General features: G+C 40.5%; 1 long non-coding RNA gene and 1 pseudogene across 1 annotated transcript in view; both read left to right on the top strand.

The window, feature by feature from the left end:
- Positions 1-921: 921 nt before the first annotated feature.
- The window catches only part of LOC116636278, a 38727-nt gene continuing 16828 nt past the window's right edge, over positions 922-22820 (top strand). Inside the window, exons 1-2 of the long non-coding RNA XR_004300307.1 lie at positions 922-1074; positions 8485-8606. This is a non-coding gene — a long non-coding RNA (uncharacterized LOC116636278). The remainder of the gene's footprint in view (positions 1075-8484; positions 8607-22820) is intronic.
- Positions 13063-13171, top strand: LOC116636510 (annotated as a pseudogene).

The following is a 22820-nucleotide window of genomic DNA, read 5'->3' as shown; positions in this document are numbered from 1 at the left end:
ATAAAAATATATAAAGGAAGACAATGGAAAATAACAATTATTATATGTGTTGATGATTATAAAGAATTAAAGAGAAAAAAGAGGATATAATGGCATCTGCCTATTTGCACCATTTTTTGATTTGCCTTTGGCTTCTGTCAGAAGAATCATAAAATTATTTATAGTTTATGTATTAGAACTTGTGGTTGGGAGGGAATTATCTATGATTTTCCCTTATTTGTATTGCAGTTAATAAAGAAATGTGGTCGAACTCCTATTAATGTTATCCCTTGAAAGCAAGGTTGTCTGGGAAATTATATGCTCTCTGGGAGATATGCTCTCCTACTAAAATTATCTTCTTTGAAAAAGACATACACTTACGTGAGAAACAATTTTTTTCAGGAAGTATTAGAGTAAGATTTGCTATTAGAACATTGAATCCACGTAGCCTTCCAGGATGGTGGGAGTAGAAGTTAGAGCAGAGTGATACAGAGAGAAGGAAAGATAAATATTGTTAAAAGGCTAACTCTTCCATGTCATTGGCACAGTTTCGTTCTGACAGATATGAAAGATTAAAAAATAGAAAGCAGACATAGAACAAACACTTTTGGGGGATATACATTTACTTCACAAATTCAGTTAACTAAACATTTTCCAGCTATCTTCAAAATGCCTTCTGCTAAGTCAGAAAACTTTTAAATTGACCACATAAACTCTTGACCCCTTGGCTTCAGGGCACCTTCTCTTGTCTAATCAATCAACTCACAAGAATTGTTTTTGAGTTTCTGTGAAGTGCTCCAGATTCTGATGATCCTTTGTCCCTTCACACCCTGGTCTTGGCAGACCAAATTCCATCCTGGCTTCTCCTCTATTATACAATTTGGTCTTCTTCTTACATTCTAGACTTTCTTCATTTACTTTTTAATTTCTCTTTACAGACTCCCAGTGCCATTCCAAGAAAAAAAAAAATAAAGGCATTTTCAACAAGTGGACAAAACTGCTTCATTCAAGAGATTTTTGCTTTTTTCTCTCCTGGAATAATTGCTGTGTTTTGCTTCCTTGACATTTCATCATGTTCCTTGAGATTGTGGTAAGGTATGTATACTATATGGCAGGAGAGAGTCTTCTAGGACTCTGCAAACTCTTTTTTTTTTTTTTTTCCTCTTCCATTATACTAAAGTGTATACCTGGTCATTCCTGTAATTTTCCTTTAGGGATACACTGGTGTTTATTTTCTTGTATGGGGGCCACCCTTCCTATAAGCTTAAGCAAAAATCTGTTTGGGAACATTTCTTTTACATCACTATCTCCCTTCTGTATCTCCTCTTCTATTTCAAATCCCACTCTTTGTTGGTCCCTCAGTATCATCGAGATGCCCTACTTTTGTGTTCTTATGATGTATTGTTCAGTTGTAGCATTTACTTTAAAACAACATCATCCAATTATTTGTCTTCCTTCTCCAATAGACACCTCAGTGGCAAGAACTTTGTCTAACTTATAGCCCCAGGATTTAGCACAGGATATAGTCCGTAGTAGAGGCTGGGTGACAACGGATGGAAAATAGACTGTTCAGTGGAATCACTGCATGAAATGAAGGGTGGGGTGTTTGGGCTAAGGGAAAGGATTGCTAAGGAAGAATAAGAAAGTAACAGGAGTTGATTTGGAGAATACAAAAAGCTAAAAACCAAGTTCTGTTAGTATCTGCAGAGTTCCTCACTTTTCATCTGTGGAAACAGAAGAGAGTACTTTGCTTGACCCACAGGCATAATCTAGCTCCTCCCAAGTTAGAGAATTTCCAGCAGAGTGAAGAATTAAGCACAGGCCTGCATTATTTGCTGATGTCTTAATATCTTCCATAACTAAAAGCCAAGTAGAGTATAAGAAGCTTCTATGAGCTCTGAAAGTCAATTCATTTTAAAATAAATGTATCGAGAGCCCACTTTGTGTTGCAACTATGGATATAAAGACAACTGGGACATTGTCTCATAATAATTCCCTTTTCTCAACCGAATTAGCTGTTCTCATCACTATAGCTGTCTCTATATCAGACATTCATAACACCACTTGAGGAGATCTCTAATACTTTCTTGTGAAGAACTCCAAATAGCTTCTTTTCCTATAGGTATGCCATTCTTCTGTGCCCACTGCCAATTTAACCTTAAGTTTTCAGTAAATGAGATAGCCAAATCGGGTTCTAATAGTTAGTGTTAAATTGGTAGTTTCTTGGGGCATGTGGGTGGCTCAGTCAGTTAAGTATCTGCTTTCCCCTCAGGTCATGATCCCAGGGTCTTGGGATTGAGCCCCACGTCAGACTCCCTGCTTAGCAGGGAGTCTGCTTCTACCTCTCCCTCTGCCTCTGCCACCTGCTTCTGCATTCTCTCTCTCTCAAATAAATAAATTTTTAAAATGTTAAAAAATAAGAATAAGTTGGTAGTTTCTTACTATATATTACATTTTCATCTATCCATTTAAAATGTGTATTGTGCAATGACCATAAACCTAGAATGTTTCTGTCCACAGGAATATATACACGAACAATATAGAAAATATTCCTATTTTCATAGACCTTTTATGCCCATGCGGCAGACAATAAACAAACATGTAAATGGTATCAACCAGCATTTTTTCTACAATAATGCTGTGAAACAAATAGCTCTAAAATCTCTGAATTAAAACACCAAACACTCACTTATCTCATTAGCAATTCTTAGGTAAGCTGGAATTGTAGGTTCAGCTTACCATGGCTTGAAACTGTCAGTTGGGATCTGATTCGCTAGTCCAGAGAAACCAAATCCCTGGACCAGTTGCTATCTGGGGCCTGTGCTTCTCATGAAGAATGGCAAGAGTGCAAGAGAACAAGCAAGATCATGCCAGCAAGTCTAAAACTCTGCTTCTGTCACATTTATTAACATTTTATTAACCAAGACAATTCACATGCCAAACCCACTATGAATGGATCAAGGAAATATTTTTCATTCATAGTGGGAATACCTGTAAGTCCTATGGAAAAAAAATGTGAATGTGTAATTTTATGCTAGGAAATAAATGAAGAATTAAAAGTAATAATTCAATCTATCTACCAGTGTCTTCCCTCTTGGTCACAATTTTTTAGGATCCTTCTGCATTTGAGATATACTCAGTGCCATCCCAGGAAACCTACAAAGGCTCACCCAGTTGTTGTTGTTGTTGTTTTAAGATTTTATTTATTTATATAGACAGAGAGAGAGAGAGAGCACACAAGCAGGGGAAACAGCAGAGGGAGAGGGAGAAGCAGGTTCCCCGCTGAGCAGGGAGCCAATGAGGGGCTTGATCCCAGGACCCTGGGACCATGACCTGAGCCGAAGGCAGATGCTTAACCGACTGAGCCACCCATGCGCCCCATGGCTCACCCAGTTATGGCATCAGGTTCAAAGTCCATGATCTCATGAGCCATGTCAGGTCTAGATGGAACTGCTCTTGATTTAGACATCTATGGCATCTGTGAATTGAAAAGATATGTTATCTGCCTCCACATATCTAATATACAGTGTTGGAACAGGGACAGGATAAACAAACACTTGCATTCAACATGGAGAAAACTAGGAGAAAGATAGAAGTCACATAGAAGTCACAGCTCTATAGCAATTTTGAAATTCTGCTGGGTAAATTTTGCTGGTTCCCCTACAAAGAGGTTGGTTTATACCTTGGTTAGGCCCTGGTTCTACACCTGAGAGTTGATCAGCAGTCTACTCTGCCCTTGGAACTTCTTCTTTTTTCATCTTGGCCTTTCTGACAAGTACTGGAGAATATGCCCTTCTTTGTTGCTGAGCAGAGTTCTCAGCCTGCTTCCTGCCTGTAAAATTTTGGGGGCCCAGAGATCTTTATGTATCTCAAACAGACATAGTCTTTTTAAACCCAGGCTAGTGGCAATTTTTCCAATACAATTCTCTCAGAATTTTTTGTGGGATTCCCATGTAGATTTTAGTCAACTACATGTGCCAAATGCCTAACCCACTATTCTTTTAGAGACATGATTCTTTCTAGATGTAAGTGTAGGTCCTTTGCTCATTTATGAGTTACACCCTTGATCTCCTTAATCTTTTCAGGGGTCTTAACAAAGGGTGTGACAACCACTTCTTTTATTTTGTCTTTGCTGTACGGCAGTGTTCTAATGCCACACCTTTACAGGGAAATGGTTTAAGTTTTCAAACTCATAATCCCCAGAATTTCTAGGTTCTTTCAAGTCCCCTCATTCCTCCTGGCAAACTAGTCCATTTTTTCCAAGCTCATTTCTCTCTTGTAATTACTTATCACATGTGGCTGATAGCAGCCAACTCATACCATGAATATTCTGCCTCAGAAATGTCCCAGCCCATGCAGTGACTGTAGTATATCCTTCTGCCTTCTAAGTTATTGCAGATAATAGTTTTATCAAGTGTTTTGTTACTATTACAATATGGATTGTCATTTTTTTCCAGCTTCTTATTACAGTTTTTTATCATTTCCTCTCTACTTACTACATGATCCCAAACCAAATGATGCATATTTTAAAGGATTTTGACAGCAGAAGGCCATTTCTGGTATAATTTCTATGTTAATTAGCAATTGCCACATTAATGATGAATGATAAGCCTCACACTCAAACCCAAATATCAGAGGCTCAAACAACAAGTGTTTATTTTCTTGTTAATGGTCCCGTGGGTTCGCTGAAATAGCACTACTTCAGGTCATGGGGGGTTTGATTCTAGGCTTCTGATTAGGTTCAGTTTTGTTCTAACAGTGTCCTCATTCTTCTTCAAAAAATGACTAATTATGACATGTTTTTCTTATAGGGAATAGTAAGAGCACCAGGACACACAGCATATTTAAAGTCTGTTCGTATCAAGTCTGCCAACATTTAATTAACCAATGCAAGTTAGTCACATAGCTAAGCCTAACGTCATTTGGGTGGGGGTCATTTTCTACCTGTAGTTACATGGCATGCATGTTATAGCAGGTTGGGAATTAAAAATTGAGAACAGTTCGATCTAGCACACATGCCAACAAGAAAATATCAACTAGTATAAAGGCTGTTAAGAAAATAGAGCAGAGTCATGTTTAGAGAATGCCCAGAAAACTATTAAGAATAGTTTCTTGGAGATGACATTTACACTGAGGCCGAATGTCTCCCAGCCTGAAGGAATAGATGGTGTAAAGACCCGGATGCAAGGATAAGCTGAGGGTGATGGGGGAACTGAAATAAGACCATGGGGAGGATGGTAGGAGATGAAATCAATGAAGCAGGTAAAGGCCAGGTTATTTAGACCTCTGTTATAATTACTATTATATGCAATATCATTCTGGACATTTCAGAGGATTATTTACCAAATGCTGAAAAATAATTGTGAGTTTTACTGGCTGTCATAATAACGCATGAATTCAACCAGTCAGGAAATTTTTATATGAATTGAATTGTATAATCAATTCCAAATAATTTACCCTTTTGCCAGTTCTTATAACCTGCAAAGTGTTGACCTACTAAGTTGTTTCAATGGGAATACCTGAAGATACAAAGGATTCTTGACTAGAGAGGGACCAGCTAAAATACTCAGAGAAAATGGTGGCCTCTGAAACTACTTGGATTCTTAACAACTCCAGGTATTTATTTCCCCGTGAGCTTCTTAGAGCTAAATGGAGATATAAAGGCATTGGAGCCTCCGTTCTCCCCTTACTCTCACTCTTGGGAAAAATCTCTTATTCTTTTGCTCCCCAGAGGGTTTTCTAGAGCTGAAATAGCAACAGCTCCGATTGCTGGTGATATCTCCTCCTGGGGAAGTTATGTGCTGGCGCTCTGGCGGACAGGGTGGTCAGCTAAGGTGTAGAACCCTGGAGGTATAGCCCATGCCCTTGAGAAGTTCATGACTGATCAGGGTGAAGAATGACTTTCAATGGGGCTTACTCACAACCACACAGAGTGTGGGTTACATGCAAAGTTCGTTTTAAGTATCTCAGAATTTCACTAAACCAAAACCTCAAAGATGCTAAACACTCTGCCCCAAATCATGAGGTCTTGAGCACTTTCTAGAAATGACCGTTGATCTTTGTCCTATGTGAAAACTTTTGTTAAAAATTGGTATTTAATTAACCAGATTTTCTTTTGTCCTCGTCTTTCTGTAGACTTAAGGAAAAGAGAACTATTCTTTTTTCAAATACATGAAAAAAGTAAATGAAAACCAGCAACAGGGAGAAGCTACTGCTGTCCCTGGGTTATAATGACACCTCCACAGGTGTGCCCTTGACTTCTATTAAGAACGACCAGCTAAAGAGGTAAACTACACAGCTATAAATTTTCACCGCAGCATCTTTTAGCAAGAAAGGGACCGTGTCTAGATGAATCAGAATATGCTGGCTGGCAGAGCTCAGACACAATGTAGTTTTTCAGAAGAAATAAATGCGACAGTGTCTATCTCACACACATTTGTTTGTCAGACTTCAGAGCACTGGGCAGAGATCAGTTAAGCATCGCCACCTGTCCCATAGGTGGCGCCTCATTTTCAGGTGGGTCTCTGAGGTCATTAGCCCTGAGGCAGCCCCTCCTCAGTTCAGCTCCTGTGCTACAAGATAGGACAGGAATCCCACCAGCGGGAGGACCTGGGTCCTGGCTCCTAAGCATCCCCGTGGGACTCCAACTGCTAGCACCGCCCAAAGAAGAGAGCATGCCGCCTGGCCTGAAGAAAGCTCCCAGCCCAGGAGAGTGGCAGGTTAAAAGCCTATAGGATGGTTCAATCAAAGGCATTGCCTTCCTCTGTCCTGTGCCACTGTTGTACATTGGAACGCATGCTGCTAGGAGACAAAGAGGACACACGGTTATTTTCAAGCGTAGGACTTTGGAACCACTTGGGAAGAATATTCTTGATTGAGAACCAAAACATTCCATGATGCTTAACAAACCTGCAAATTGAAAAATCAGCATCGGCCTGTGCAGCCAGGAGGCAAGAGAAGGACCTATACCCTGAAAAAAAAAAAGATTCAGAATATTCCTTAAATGATATTTGTGTGCATTTGCAAAATTACCGCTTTCTGAATCAAAGTCTCAAGCTGTTTTCGTCTGAGAACATATGTTGTTCCGTGAGACAATATCTAGGCTGCCGCCGCCCATGACATACCCCGCCGCATTGCATAATGGACAGTCCTGCGAAGAAGGCGCTGCAGCTCAGTCAATGCCCCTGTAATAATATTTTAAAATAAATGATATGCATCATTAAATCACCGAGGATGACTAACTCAATTTTAGAAAACCCACAACTCCAGCAATCATAGTTACAGCTCTGATTTGAATATTTTCACTTTCACCTGAGCAGCCAGTGGGAGCCAGTCAAGCAGATTCGCATCCAGACTGTACTCTCAAAGGAGCAGGAAGGAACCTGTGATTATGTAGTTACAGTAACGTCGGCTCCATGCCTGCCGTCCGCCTGGGCTTTTTAGACTTTTGCTTCCTCCCTTCTTGCCTTCTTATTTACGTATCACAGGCATCCTCTTTGTAAAGTTATTTTAAATAATTTATTAGATTGATCTTTTTAAAATTCTACCTTGGCTAAATGTCATAAGGAGAGGAAAAAAAAAAAAAGTCTTCTAAACTTATTTAAAGGTTTCTACTGGAGTAGGCCAGTTACCTGCTTCACTGCTGATATTCTAAAAATACCTCCATGTCCGTACTATTATCCATTCTTCACGTCCAATTGCTCTGTTATGGTAATAGTCAGAAGCACACCATGCAGTAATTACTTACAGCTGACTGAAGAAAAGAATATTCAACTCCCCCACTGTTCCACTAGAAGGTCTTTATGCACTATTAACTCATTCCTGTTTATTAATACTCTACTGGTAATTCAGACTGCTGCCTCTCAGGTTTGTAATAGGAGGACTATTAAACAGCAATTACTGACCATATGGGTTGGCGAATATTTGTTGTTTTTTTTGGTGGGCATCCCCCCCCTTCCAACTTGTTTTTTAAGAAGCCGTATTACAACGTAGTAAAAGTAACATCACATCTGCATGAGATTAACAGGCTTGGCAATATTTCTCCCTTAGAAAATGCGAATTTATTCCCAGATTATCATTACTGGCTTAGGAGACCGAGATCATGGGAGAAAGAGGAAAATGGGGAAAGATTGTGTGAGTGTGGGAAGACCCCTACTTTGGATATCTCGGCTCTTACCTTCTCTATGTCACTCCATAGGCTGTTTTCTCTTCCTGCCTTTGAGAGACACTGACCAGCCCTCAACTTCTGAAAAAAATAAGCATATTTATTGAGGAATCCGAATCGAATACCATTTTCCCTTTCAAGTTCCCCCAAGCATTTGGAAGTAGCCGCTTTAAAATTTAGCATTTGGTAAATGCATCCCCCAAAGAGCACGTATGTATAGGACCCTGGGAGATGGCAAAAGGCCCCTCCTGGGAGAGGGATGGCATGAGTAATGGGTTCAAGTGTGGCAGGCAGGTGGTAAACGATGATTATGGCAATAATAACTCGTGCTTCTCTCACAGGTAGTGAGCTCCAAGCACGTGGCAAGCATTAAACGCATTGAAATGGAGATGCATCTTTGAGATAAATAGGAGTCCAGGAGCTGCTTTCCATGGAGGAGCTGAGGGGTTGAGATCCGGAGCAGGTGAGGCACTTGGTGGGCCACCTCCACTGAGGCAGTGGCAGAGACTGCCTGCCTGAGCTCTCCACACAGCCGGCTTTGGCTCCAGAGCAGCCAGCCTCCTTAGTGCTCCTTGGGACTTCTCTTTCCACTCTCTCCCCTTTCCCATAAGGATCATTCTCTGGGTCCAAACTCTTTTAGCCCGTCAACAAACAGGTCAAACCTCTAAAAATGCTAGCTTGCCCCAATCTCACCCTTTCCATTCTGCCAAGTAAATCTAGTGTTTACCGTTGGCAGGTGATCCGAGCTGGTTTAGCACTCTTCCTTTGTTACCTGCTCGTGTTACCTGTGGGAGGCCTTTCTCTCAGACACACTCTAAATCCCTGAAGATAGGGCCCATGTTCTTTAAACTTTTCTTCTATTTATCCCTGCACCTCATTTGGTAATGGACACTCAGTTGGTGTTAAGCAGAGATTGGAAGAATTCAATGGAAATATGTAAGGGAAAAAAAGGACACCAGTCCCTACATTTCCCTACTCTATGGAGAGGTAGGAGTTACAGTTTCTGTGTGAAGTATGGAAAAATAAACAAAAAATAACAAAAATAAACAACAACAAAAACAAAATGACAAATATCAGCCCCAAAGCATAACAGTACCAAGCGAATGCATAACATATAATTGATGTTCAATGAAATGAATTCAATTAAATCAGATCAGAGCTTCTTCACAGTGGGTCTAAGCCCTAGGGAAAACTACAAGGAATTTACTTCATCCATGACCTGATTTGAACTAGAATTCTGGATTGCTTTATGGCCTGGAGGATCCTCAAGGGGAAGGGGTGTTTCTCGAAGAATCTCTGTGGTGGGCTCCTTTAAAAACACAGACTGATCGCAGGCCGGATCAGACCTACTTGGGATGATTTGAACAGCACCCTAGGCTCAGTCTGCCCACAAATGTCTAATAGATTAAAGGACCTGGTAGGCACCTTAGACATTAGCTACTCCAGTGGATTTCCAAAGTAATTTTGTTTTTATTACTATTGTTTTTAAAGCAGAATTTATTTTTTTCCGATTAAGCATTATGCAGGATACTGACACAGATGAAGACAGAATAGTTCTGAAGTCAGGTTGGGAGGTGTGGATGCCCAATGTGATAACGCAGCTGATAAAGCCACAGAGACCCTCCTAGGAGACCCTACTGTACCTCTATGAAACTATCTGAGCACTGTATGGAAAGCATTTTTCTAACCCCAGCCCCCTTTTGATACAAGTGTGTCGACTGAATGCCTAATTTCAAATCCACACAGTTAAGACAACAGCAGGATTATCTCTGGAATCCAGTCTCTTGGCTAATTAGCCAAGTTTTTTTTGTTTTTGTTTTTGTTTTTGTTTTTGTTTTTTTCCTGTATCACCTACCTGTGCTAGTGGGTTACGTCTTTGTGACCAGCAGGCCACTGTTAATAGGTACGTGTGGGACATTGGGAGGACCAGTACATTGGGCCTCCTCTTACCACAGAGCTGAGACAGGTCGGAAGTCCTATGAGTCAAGGTGAATTGGATGGAGTAAGCAGAAGCCCTTGATGATCCTAAATGCCACACACGTGGGGCCGAGGTGGTTCGTTCCCACTTGGCCACTCCCGCACTTCATGGTTGAGTCTCAGCTCTGGCTTCAGCTCATTTGGGTATCACACGTGTGTCTGGGCCTGGATCAAACGCATGTACCCGTCTCAGTCCAGCCCGAGTTGAGTGGAACTGCCATAGGGACTTGCTCAGGGTGCTGGAAATTCTGCTCCTCCTGCTCACAGCACAGGATACGTTGTGCTGTCATCTTTTATAGTGTTTAAAAATGGGGTGGGGGTGGGAATGTCCCTATTGCACACTGTCCTTTCATCCTTTCACTGACAGAGGCACCAGGATATAGGAAACAATACAACATGGGGACTCAGGGGATTTGGATTCCAGACGAGATTTTTCACCAGTTAGCTGTGTGTCGTGGGGACATAGTATTTAACCTCTCTGTACCCCCATGCCCTCATCTCCAAAGTAATGGCCTCTGGCCCAGATGTGCTTCTAAAATATCTTTGGCTTTACTGGGCCATCAGAAAAATATAATGGTCTCTATATAGTAACTCTGAGTTAAATTGTATTAAAACAAAACAAATGAGTATAAATAGTCCCATTATGAATAAAATGCTCATATATGCCAAGAATTTTAAATTAGGCTGCATGACAAAAACATTTATTTCTGATATCAGTGAAAACTCAAGATAAGTCAGTAAAGATGGTATTAAGCCTTGTAAATATCATCCAACTGTGACTTGGAGCTGTGGAACTCTCCCCGTGGGTGAGAACATCTGGGCAGTCTGTTGGCTTCATTGCAGGCATTCACTTATTCCGTACATACTCACTTTGTTCTTACCATGTCTCCTTATTCAATTAATAAACATATATTAAGTTGATGCCATTGATTCATTCAGTAAGTGTTATTCAATGCACCTTTAAGGAGGAAGCTGCTACATATGTAACACTGTTTTCACTGTTAAAAAGAATAACAATAACAACAATAATAATAATAGTAAAAAGGTAAGTCCCTGATATGAAGAGCTAATACTCTCATTCAGAAGGGAAAATGTATATGGTAAAAAGATAAATAACTGTACATAACAGTGATAATAAGAGTCCAAGAGAAGTATAAAAGCTATAAGGTTTGGGAGTATGGGGGACTGGTTACGTGGCTAGTGTGCACCAGGAGGGTTCTAGCAGGCCTCGGGCTGTTCCTTGACACGTGATGATATTAGCACAGGGGGAGAGGATGAGAGAGGTCACTTAGGTAAGGGAACAGTAGGTGCAAAAGCAGTGACTTGGATAAGATTAAGAGGTGTGTGAATTTAGTAACAATCCAGGTCCATCTGGAGAAAAGGGTTTCCATAAGAGACTCGTGGAAGCAGTGAGTGCGGAGTCTTCCATTTTGGAGAAGTACGGAAAGCCAGGTGAAGGATTTTGGCCATTATATCATAGGCAGAGAGATTTTCCTTTTTCTTTTTCTTTTTTAAGGTGTTTTGATTAATGGAAATGTTTTTATTAGTGAAATCACAGAAGAGTCTTAAGGATCAACATGGAAAGAAAAAGGGAGACTGCAGAAAATCACTGGGGGAGCAGGGGAGACAAGAGAGGTGTTAAAACATCAGAAAACATGACTGAGGCCACAGAGCTTGGAGGGCCTGTGAGGGAGGCAGAGACCAGACGGGGGCCTCCATTTCGGGGTTTGGCTTCTCTTGCTCTGGATTCTGTGGGCTAGAAGGTAGTGTGCAGTACAAAAGGAAATATCTGGAGGAGGATACTGGGGGAAGGAAGAATAAAAGGAAGAAATGGGGAGAAGATAGATGGCAACAGAGATCAGACAAGAGTGAGGGGATGAGAGGAACCAAGAGCACACGGTCAATGAGGTGGAAGACAAAGGAAATTAATCAAAATTATTATGTGGCGGGTTGGAGTTCAACTCATAGATTCAGGTGTGCAAGTAAATATAACCATTCTTATGTGAATTTTTATCCTATTTCAAGGCCATGTTTTGCAGGAGGCAGTCATGTCAACCCAGTCTCTGTAGCTGCCTCCCATCAAATCCCTGAGATTTTCTCTCATCATAGTTCCGAGGTGATGGAGGTGCCTGGAAGGGGTGGGGCGTCTGCCCTTGGTTGCTGTCTGTCCGCTGGGCATGTGTCAGTACTGCCACAGTCACCAGACCATACAGATCACCTCTGAGGCAAGCTGCTTTCAGGGCCAACCAGGGCTGCTTCCGGGCTCTTCTCCACTACAGAATCATGGTGCTTGTTCCATGCTGGGGGTGGGGAAGTTCACCAGCCCACTGGCCTGGAAGGACCATGCAGGGCCATCTTCTTAACAGAGTTCCTATATCACTGGCTGGGTCTTCCTTGCTTTTGGAAAACAAAGGTATCTGAGGTTCTGCCCCCTGCCTTCTCCCCACCCCCAGAGACCCAACCCCACAGTAGGACCAACCTGTTTCTAGATCTTCCTCCCTTCTACTCCAACTTTCCTCCCCTCCTTCCCCCACAAATGCAGACAATTGTCTCTATTCTTGAGGGCATCCCATCTATGATGACACTCAAACATTTATGGGCAGGAAAAATGACAAAGAGGGTTATGTGACTTACTTAAGGTCACCCATCTTGTTAGTGAAAAAAATGAGTAAAAATGAAAATATTCTAGCTTGACTACCTTTTTCTTTTCCTTCCTCACTCCCTTCTTTCCTTTTCTCTCTGTTTTTCTCTTTCTTTCTTTGTTACTTTCTTTCTCTTCTTTCCTCCTGGTCTCCAAGAGGACTTAAAATGTGCCAGGTGGTATATAGGTACTGGGTATATCATCCCGAACAAATGGAACATACTGCTTTCATGAACTGCCATTCTAGTAGGGGAGATGGACATTGAACACATGCATACACAGACAATTTAAATTGTGGTCAGTACTCTGCTCACTCTGGCAGCACATATACTAAAATTGGAATGATACAGAGATAAGCATGGCCCCTGTGCAAGGATGACAGGCAAATTCATGAAGTGTTCCATATTTCTTAGAGAACAAACTGATGGTTACCAGAAGGGAGGTGGGCAGGGGGATGGATTGAATAGGGGGTGGGAATTAAGGAGTGGACTTGTGATGAGCACCGGGTGATGTATGGAAGTGTTGAATCACTATATTGTACACCTGAAACTAATATAGCACTGTATGTTAACTAACTGGAATTTAAATAAAAACTTAAATAATTCGTGATAAGCACTATGGGTTCTATGGGAAAACTCTAGGGAGGATTAATTTAGGTTAGGCAATCAAGGAAGATCTATCAGAGGAAGACACATTTGAGCTGAGAACTCGAAGACAGGGATGGGAGCATTGCAGGTAGAGAGGATGGCGTAGGCAAAGACTTGATATGTTCACAGAGCTCAAAAACATTTGTGTGACAGAAGTACTCCAAAAAGGGAAAATGGAACAAGATGTGGTTGGAGAAACAGACAGGATCAAAGTCTATAGGGCTATATCAGGCAAGTTAAGAAATTTGGATTTTATTTTAAGCTTAATAGAAAATAAACTTAAGCAGCAGAATGACATAATCTGATTAACATTTTAAAAATTATTCTGGCTGCACTGTGGAAAATGGGTTGAAATGAGGAAGTTTGGAAAAGAAGAAAGTCGTGGGAGTTGGGGGCTCTTCAGGCAGTCCTGGGCGACATGATGTGGCTTTGGAGCAGAGTTCTCCAAGTGCAGATGGAAAGAAATGGAAGAATCAGGTCATGTTTTGGAGGAAGAGTTGTCAAATTATTGGATTTTAAGTGTTAGGGGAACAAATGTCCCCAATTGCAGACATGAATGACTGGTTGTATGTGGTTCTATTTACTGATGAGAAAGACTACGAAAAGAACAGTTTTGGACAGGAAGATTTTTTTTTTTAAGATTTTATTTATTTATTTTGAGGGGGCGGGAGGGGCAGAGGGAGAGGGAGAGAGAGAATCCCAAGCAGATTCTGCACTGAGCACGGAGCCCAATGTGGGGCTTGAGCTCACGATCCGGAGATCATGACCTGAACCAAAATCAAGAGTTAGATGCCCAACTAGCTGAGCCACCCAGGTGCCCCTGGACAGGAAGATTTTTGGTTCCCTGCAAGAAGATATTTCATCTTGTGGTGGTGTGACCATAGCAGACAATGTATAGACTAACTCAGTGTTTCCAATTCCTGAGCATGAGAAAGAAAACGTTTACCAGCCTTGTCATAAATTGCAATCTTTTAAACAAGTTCAAGAAAATGAATTTTAAGGAAAATATGTCATTTTCTGTCCAACTCATGTGACCATCCCACCTCTTTCTGTCGTAATTTTGGAGGCAGTCTTTTCTAGATGGCACAGCTGCAAGATGGTGGAGCCTTTTCAGCCTGGGTCCCTGAGCGACTGCCTTAGAGCTCTCTGCTCACCCTCAGTGTATCCTTCATATGAGTCAGGATATGCTGAGATTGTGAGAACTGATGGCTAACTCTTCAGGAATTTTCTGAGTTGCTTATTAGGTACAACCACTATTAAAAATTAAATAAGGAAAACTTAGAGAAATCATGTTACAAAGAAAGGTAATATATATTCAACACTTCTCCCTTCCCAATTATCTTACCACATTCATCTGTACTCTTGAGGTGTTTAGGTCAATTGTATCCTGTGCTAAAATACTACAGGATGGTGTGATACTGTGCATCTCTTTCCCACTTTGTGCTCAATAGCATCATGTTGGGAGCCTGAACTCAGCCATGGTGGGAGTATTTGTACCTTGAAAATGAGCACATGCTGCAAATCAGGGCTTGGTAAATTGTTGATTTGAAAACTTATGAAAATGGTGGGGGAAATGTCAATAATACAGGTTAAAGGTATCTTGGGTTTGTAGCTGTTACATTGTGAACAGCATAAAAAGTTAAGAAAACATTCAAAATGATTATCTAATCAGCAAAGAAGTTGCCGATATCATTGATGGAGGGAAGTTCAGCACTGGTCTTTGCAGTTTCACTTTTGTCTAACTTGTCAATATAAGAAGGTTAGTGAGTCAGAGATTGAATAAACAAGTGTGGGGTTTTTTTCAATGGCAAGAGTGAGTGGTGCATTTCTACACTATCTATAGGCAATCTTTATAGCCATGGGTTTGTTTGCTTTTTTTTTTTTTTTTTTTTTAATATGGGGTAACATAATGGCCTCAGCAAAATCCTGTGCTGAGACACCAGTAAAGTTATATGAATTCGGGGTAAAGAAGGAAAACCTCCCTCTCTCTTTCAGACCCTGCATCTAACTCATGTTGTTCATTCTGCATCCTGTAACTCTCTCCACTTTGTCGTCCACGCTCTCTGCTGACATTGCCCTAGTTGAGCTCTTTGTCATAGTTTTCTGAGCTCAAAATAGTTCCAGTGTGTCCCTCTAGGTCTTCTGCCACATTAATGCTAGATGTATTTACTTTAAAATGCTGAAACCAGATTCAGGTACTCCAGAAGATGTGGTATAAGCATACAGTGGAGTATTATTCAGCCATGAGAAAGAGGGAATTCTGCTGTTTGCAACAACTTGGATGGACCTTAAGAGCATTAAGTTGAGTGAAATAAGTCAGAGAAAGACAAACACTATATGATATCACTTATATGTAGAATATAAAAGAGCCAAACTTAGAAAAACAGAGTAGAGTGGTAATTACCAGGGGTTGGGGAACATGCGGAGATATCAGTCATAGGTCATAAACTTCTAGTTACAAGGTTAAGTTTGGGGACCTCATGTACAGTATGGTGATTGTAGCTAGTAGTACTGTATCATATACTTGAATATTACAAAGAGAGTAGATCTGAAATGTTCTCACCACGAAAAAATGGTAATTATGGGACACGATGGAGGGAGTAGCTAATACTATGGTGGTAATTATTTTACAATTTATAAATATATCAAATCAACACATCGTAAAACTTAAACTTATACAAAGTTAAATTTCAATTACATCTCAATAAAGCTAGCAAAAATAAATTAAAAAAAATAAATACTGGTCTTCATTGTCCAAAAGACAGTATCTGGACATTTCAGTATGTGTACAAGGTCCTTTACTGGGTGTCCCTATCCTACTTTCAAACCTTAACTTCCATTTCTCTCTCACTCCCCTCACACAGCCACATCACCACTTGCTGGTTGCTGAATACGCCACACACTTTCAAATGTCCATGACTTGCCCCACTTTTCTACCTGTGATATCATTGTTTCAAAGCCTCATCAAATGTTACACTCTCAGTAAGCTTTCTTCAGTCTCTCCAAATCGTGGTCCTGCCAGTGTGCCCCTCTCTCAAGCAGCACATTGTCTCATCATCACTCAGGTAGGTGTCTGACCTGTCCACAAGCCTTGAGGGCAGGCACCTCAGACCCCCCCAGTGCTCAACACAAAGCAGGCACCCAAAAGTTTTTTGGGTATTTTTCTTTCCAAGTGATTCTTATGGACTTAAAACCCTTCTCTGATGTCATCCACAGCCCTGAAATGAAGTACAATTTATTGAAAAGCCCAGAACCCCAGATCAACTAGCTAAGTAGTGGTTTGCCTAAAATGAACTGCACACGTGGCAACTTTTCCAAGTTCTTCATCCCAAGTCAGCCACAATACACCACTGACTTATCTGAGAACATTGCACAGGACACACTTGAAGATTTCTCTTCATGCCAGGAGGCTCCCACCATATAGGCTTGATGAACATTCTCATATGCATTTGTCTAGTTATAGGCTAAACAATTGCTACATTAATTTATTTGCAATTTAGACAACTTACTTTAATGTCATGTTTATTGCTGTTTTACTGTTTAAAAAAGTAGTAGGTCCAGAACGATCCTTGGGCATCAGAGCTCAATGCTCTACAGTCCATAAAAAGTAAGTGACATCAAAGAGTGTTATTATATCCAGGATCTCTGCACACTGATATATGCTCCTCCACACTTGTGCATAAAGTCTAAGTTTCCAAGCATGCGGTATTAGGTAGTTAAAGCACAATGATGTTAATTTGTGAAAAAGTTGACTCACATAGCCATGCAATAATCACTAACCCAAGACTAGAATTAAGTGGAAGTAGACAGAATGGGTTTTGTTCCCATGTATTGGCGGGATGACTTGTACATCCCTTACTGTTATGGGCTGAATTGTATCCTCCCAAAATTCATTTGTTGAAGTCCTAACCCCCAGCACCTTAGAATGTAATTGTATTTGGAGACAGAGCCTTTAAAATGAGATCACCAGGTTGGACCCTGATCCAATATGATTTCTTTTTTTTTTTTTTTTTTTTTTTTTTTTTAATTTTTTTTATTGTTATGTTAATCCCCATACATTACATCATTAGTTTTAGATATAGTGTTCCATGATTCATTGTTTGTGCATAACACCCAGTGCTCCATGCAGAACGTGCCCTCCTCAATACCCATCACCAGGCTAACCCATCCTCCCAACCCCCTCCCCTCTAGAACCCTCAGTTTGTTTTTCAGAGTCCATCGTCTCTCATGGTTCTTCTCCCCCTCCGATTTCCCCCCCTTCATTCTTCCCCTCCTGCTACATTCTTCTTCTTCTTTTTTTCTTTCTTAACATATATTGCATTATTTGTTTCAGAGGTACAGATCTGAGATTCAACAGTCCTGCACAGTTCACAGCGCTTACCAGAACACATACCCTCCCCAGTGTCCATCACCCAGTCACCCCATCCCTCCCACCCCACCTCCCACTCCAGCAACCCTCAGTTTGTTTCCTGAGATTAAGAATTCCTCATATCAGTGAGGTCATATGATACATGTCTTTCTCTGTTTGACTTATTTCGCTCAGCATAATACCCTCCAGTTCCATCCACGTCGTTGCAAATGGCAAGATCTCATTCCTTTTGATGGCTGCATAATATTCCATTGTATATATATACCACATCTTCTTTATCCATTCATCTGTTGATGGACATCTTGGCTCTTTCCACAGTTTGGCTATTGTGGACATTGCTGCTATAAACATCGGGGTGCACGTAGCCTTTCGGGTCCCTACTTTTGTATCTTTGGGGTAAATACCCAGTAGTGCAATTGCTGGATCGTATGGTAGCTCTATTTTCAACTTTTTGAGGAACCTCCATACTGTTTTCCAGAGTGGCTGCACCAGCTTGCATTCCCACCAACAGTGTAGGAGGGTTCCCCTTTCTCCGCATCCCCGCCAACATCTGTCATTTCCTGACTTGTTAATTTTAGCCATTCTGACTTGTGTGAGGTGGTATCTCATTGAGGTTTTGATTTGGATTTCCCTGATGCCGAGCGATATTGAACACTTTTTCATGTGTCTGTTGGCCATTTGGATGTCTTCTTTGGAGAAATGTCTGTTCATGTCTTCTGCCCATTTCTTGATTGGATTCTTTGTTCTTTTGGTGTTGAGTTTGATGAGTTCTTTATAGATTTTGGATACTAGCCCTTTATCTGATATGTCATTTGCAAATATCTTCTCCCATTCTGTCAGTTGTCTTTTGGTTTTGTTGACTGTTTCCTTTGCTTTGCAAAAGCTTTTTATCTTGATGAAGTCCCAATAGTTCATTTTTGCCCTTGCTTCCCTTGCCTTTGGCGATGTTTCTAGGAAGAAGTTGCTGCGGCTGAGGTCGAAGAGGTTGCTGCCTGTGTTCTCCTTTAGGATTTTGATGGACTCCTGTCTCACATTGAGGTCTTTCAACCATTTGGAGTCTATTTTTGTGTGTGGTGTAAGGAAATGGTCCAGTTTCATTCTTCTGCATGTGGCTGTCCAATTTTCCCAACACCATTTGTTGAAGAGACTGTCTTTTTTCCATTGGACATTCTTTCCTGCTTTGTCGAAGATTAGTTGACCATAGAGATGAGGGTCCATTTCTGGGCTCTCTATTCTGTTCCATTGATCTATGTGCCTGTTTTTGTGCCAGTACCATACTGTCTTGATGATGACAGCTTTGTAGTAGAGCTGGAAGTCTGGAATTGTGATGCCGCCAGCTTTGCTTTTCTTTTTCAACATTCCTCTGGCTATGCGGGGTCTTTTCTGGTTCCATACAAATTTTAGGATTATTTGTTCCATTTCTTTGAAGAAAGTGGATGGTATTTTGATGGGGATTGCATTGAATGTGTAGATTGCTCTAGGTAGGATTGACATCTTCACAATATTTGTTCTTCCAATCCATGAGCATGGAACGTTTTTCCATTTCTTTGTGTCTTCCTCAATTTCTTTCATGAGTATTTTATAGTTTTCTGAGTACAGATCCTTTGCCTCTTTGGTTAGATTTATTCCTAGGTATCTTATGGTTTTGGGTGCAATTGTAAATGGGATCGACTCCTTAATTTCTCTTTCTTCTGACTTGTTGTTGGTGTATAGGAATGCCACTGACTTCTGTGCATTGATTTTATATCCTGCCACTTGACTGAATTCCTGTATGAGTTCTAGCAGTTTTGGGGTGGAGTCTTTGGGATTTTCCACATAAAGTATCATATCATCTGCAAAGAGTGAGAGTTTGACTTCTTCTTTGCCAATTTGGATGCCTTTGATTTCTTTTTGTTGTCTGATTGCTGTGGCTAGGACTTCCAATACTATGTTGAATAGCAGTGGTGATAGTGGACATCCCTGCCGCGTTCCTGACCTTAGGGGGAAAGCTCTCAGTTTTTCCCCATTGAGAATGATATTCGCTGTAGGTTTTTCATAGATGGCTTTTATGATATTGAGGTATGTACCCTCTATCCCTATACTCTGAAGAGTTTTGATCAAGAAAGGATGCTGTACTTTGTCAAATGCTTTTTCTGCATCTATTGAGAGGATCATGTGATTCTTGTTTTTTCTTTTGTTAATGTATTGTATCACGTTGATTGATTTGCGGATGTTGAACCAACCTTGCAGCCCAGGGATAAATCCCACTTGGTCGTGGTGAATAATCCTTTTAATGTACTGTTGGATCCTATTGGCTAGTATTTTGGTGAGAATTTTTGCATCCATGTTCATCAGGGATATTGGTCTGTAATTCTCCTTTTTGATGGGGTCTTTGTCTGGTTTTGGGATCAAGGTAATGCTGGCCTCATAAAATGAGTTCGGAAGTTTTCCTTCCGTTTCTATTTTTTGGAACAGTTTCAGAAGGATAGGTATTAATTCTTCTTGAAATGTTTGGTAGAATTCCCCTGGGAAGCCATCTGGCCCTGGGCTTTTGTGTTTTGGGAGATTTTTGATGACTGCTTCTATTTCCTTAGTGGTTATAGGTCTGTTCAGGTGTTCTATTTCTTCCTGGTTCAGTTTTGGTAGTTGATACATCTCTAGGAAATCATCCATTACTTCCAGGTTATCTAATTTGTTGGCATAGAGTTGCTCATAATATGTTCTTATAATTGTTTGTATTTCCTTGGTGTTGGTTGTGATTTCTCCTCTTTCATTCATGATTTTGTTGATTTGGGTCATTTCTCTTTTCTTTTTGATAAGTCTGGCCAGGGGCTTATCAATCTTGTTAATTCTTTCAAAGAACCAGCTCCTAGTTTCATTGATCTGTTCTACTGTTCTTTTGGTTTCTATTTCATTGATTTCTGCTCTGATCTTTATTATTTCTCTTCTCCTGCTGGGTTTAGGCTTTATTTGCTGTTCTTTCTCCAGCTCCTTTAGGTGTAGGGTTAGGTTGTGTACTTGAGACCTTTCTTGTTTCTTGAGAAAGGCTTGTATTGCTATATACTTTCCTCTTAGGACTGCCTTTGCTGTATCCCAAAGATTTTGAATAGTTGTGTTTTCATTTTCATTGGTTTCCATGAATTTTTTTAATTCTTCTTTAATTTCCTGGTTGACCCATTCATTCTTCAGTAGGATGCTCTTTAGCCTCCATGTATTTGAGTTCTTTCTGACTTTCCTCTTGTGATTGAGTTCTAGTTTCAAAGCATTGTGGTCTGAAAATAGGCAGGGGATGATCCCAATCTTCTGGTACCAGTTGAGACCTGATTTATGACCTAGGATGTGATCTATTCTGGAGAATGTTCCATGGGCACTAGAGAAGAATGTGTATTCTGTTGCTTTGGGATGGAATGTTCTGAATATGTCTGTGAAGTCCATTTGGTCCAGTGTGTCATTTAAAGTCTTTATTTCCTTGTTGATCTTTTGCTTAGACGATCTGTCCATTTCAGTGAGGGGGGTGTTAAAGTCCCCCACTATTATTGTATTGTTGTCGATGTGTTTCTTTGCTTTTGTTATTAATTGCCTTATATAATTGGCTGCTCCCATGTTAGGGGCATAGATATTTACAATTGTTAGATCTTCTTGTTGGATAGACCCTTTAAGTATGATATAGTGTCCTTCCTCATCTCTTATTACAGTCTTTGGTTTAAAATCTAATTTGTCTGATATAAGGATTGCCACCCCAGCTTTCTTTTGGTGTCCATTAGCATGGCAAATGGTTTTCCACCCCCTCACTTTCAATCTGGGGGTGTCTTTGGGTCTAAAATGAGTCTCTTGCAGACAGCATATCGATGGGTCTTGTTTTTTAATCCAATCTGATAGCCTGTGTCTTTTGATTGGGGCATTTAGCCCATTTACATTCAGGGTAACTATTGAAAGATAGGAGTTCAGTGCCATTGTATTGCCTGTAAAGTGACTGTTACTGTATATTGTTTGTGTTCCTTTCTGGTCTATGTTGCTTTTAGGCTCTCTCTTTGCTTAGAGGACCCCTTTCAATATTTGTTGTAGGGCTGGTTTCGTGTTTGCAAATTCCTTTAGTTTTTGTTTGTCCTGGAAGCTTTTTATCTCTCCTTCAATTTTCAATGACAGCCTAGCTGGATATAGTATTCTTGGCTGCATATTTTTCTCATTTAGTGCTCTGAATATGTCCTGCCAGTCCTTTCTGGCCTGCCAGGTCTCTGTGGATAAGTCTGTTGCCAATCTAATGTTTCTACCATTGTAGGTTACATATCTCTTCTCCCGAGCTGCTTTCAGGATTTTCTCTTTGTCTCTGAGACTCGTAAGTTTTACTATTAGATGTCGGGGTGTTGACCTATTTTTATTGATTTTGAGAGGGGTTCTCTGTGCCTCCTGGATTTTGATGCCTGTTTCCTTCCCCAAATTAGGGAAGTTCTCTGCTATAATTTGCTCCATTATACCTTCTGCACCTCTCTCTCTTTCTTCTTCTTCTGGGATCCCAATTATTCTAATGTTGTTTCGTCTTATGGTATCGTTTATTTCTCGAATTCTGCCCTCGTGATCCAGTAGTTGTTTATCTCTCTTTTTCTCAGCTTCTTTATTTTCCATCATTTGGTCTTCTATCTCACTGATTCTTTCTTCTGCCTCATTTATCCTAGCAGTTAGTGCCCCCATATTTGATTGCACCTCATTAATAGCCTTTTTGATTTCTACTTGGTTCGATTTTAGTTCTTTTACTTCTCCAGAAAGGGTTTCTCTAATAACTTCCATGTTTTTTTCAAGCCCAGCTAGTATCTTTAAAGTGATGATTCTGAACTCTAGATCTGACATCGTACTAATGTCCGTATTGAGTAGGTCCCTGGCAGTCGGTACTACCTCTTGTTCTTTTTGTTGAGGTGATTTTTTCCGTCTTGTCATTTTGTGCAGAGGAGAATAGATTAATGAGAGAACAAAATGCTAGCAGGGTAACAACGTCCCCAGAAAATATACTCTAAACAAATCAGAAAAGACCTGAAGCAGTGGGAAAAGAAAGGGAAAGAGAGAAAAAAG

Source organism: Phoca vitulina, unplaced genomic scaffold (genome assembly GCF_004348235.1).
Source record: "Phoca vitulina isolate PV1807 unplaced genomic scaffold, GSC_HSeal_1.0 scaffold12, whole genome shotgun sequence".
Classification (NCBI taxonomy): Eukaryota; Metazoa; Chordata; class Mammalia; order Carnivora; family Phocidae; genus Phoca; species Phoca vitulina.
This window is presented reverse-complemented; position numbering and strand designations above follow the sequence as displayed.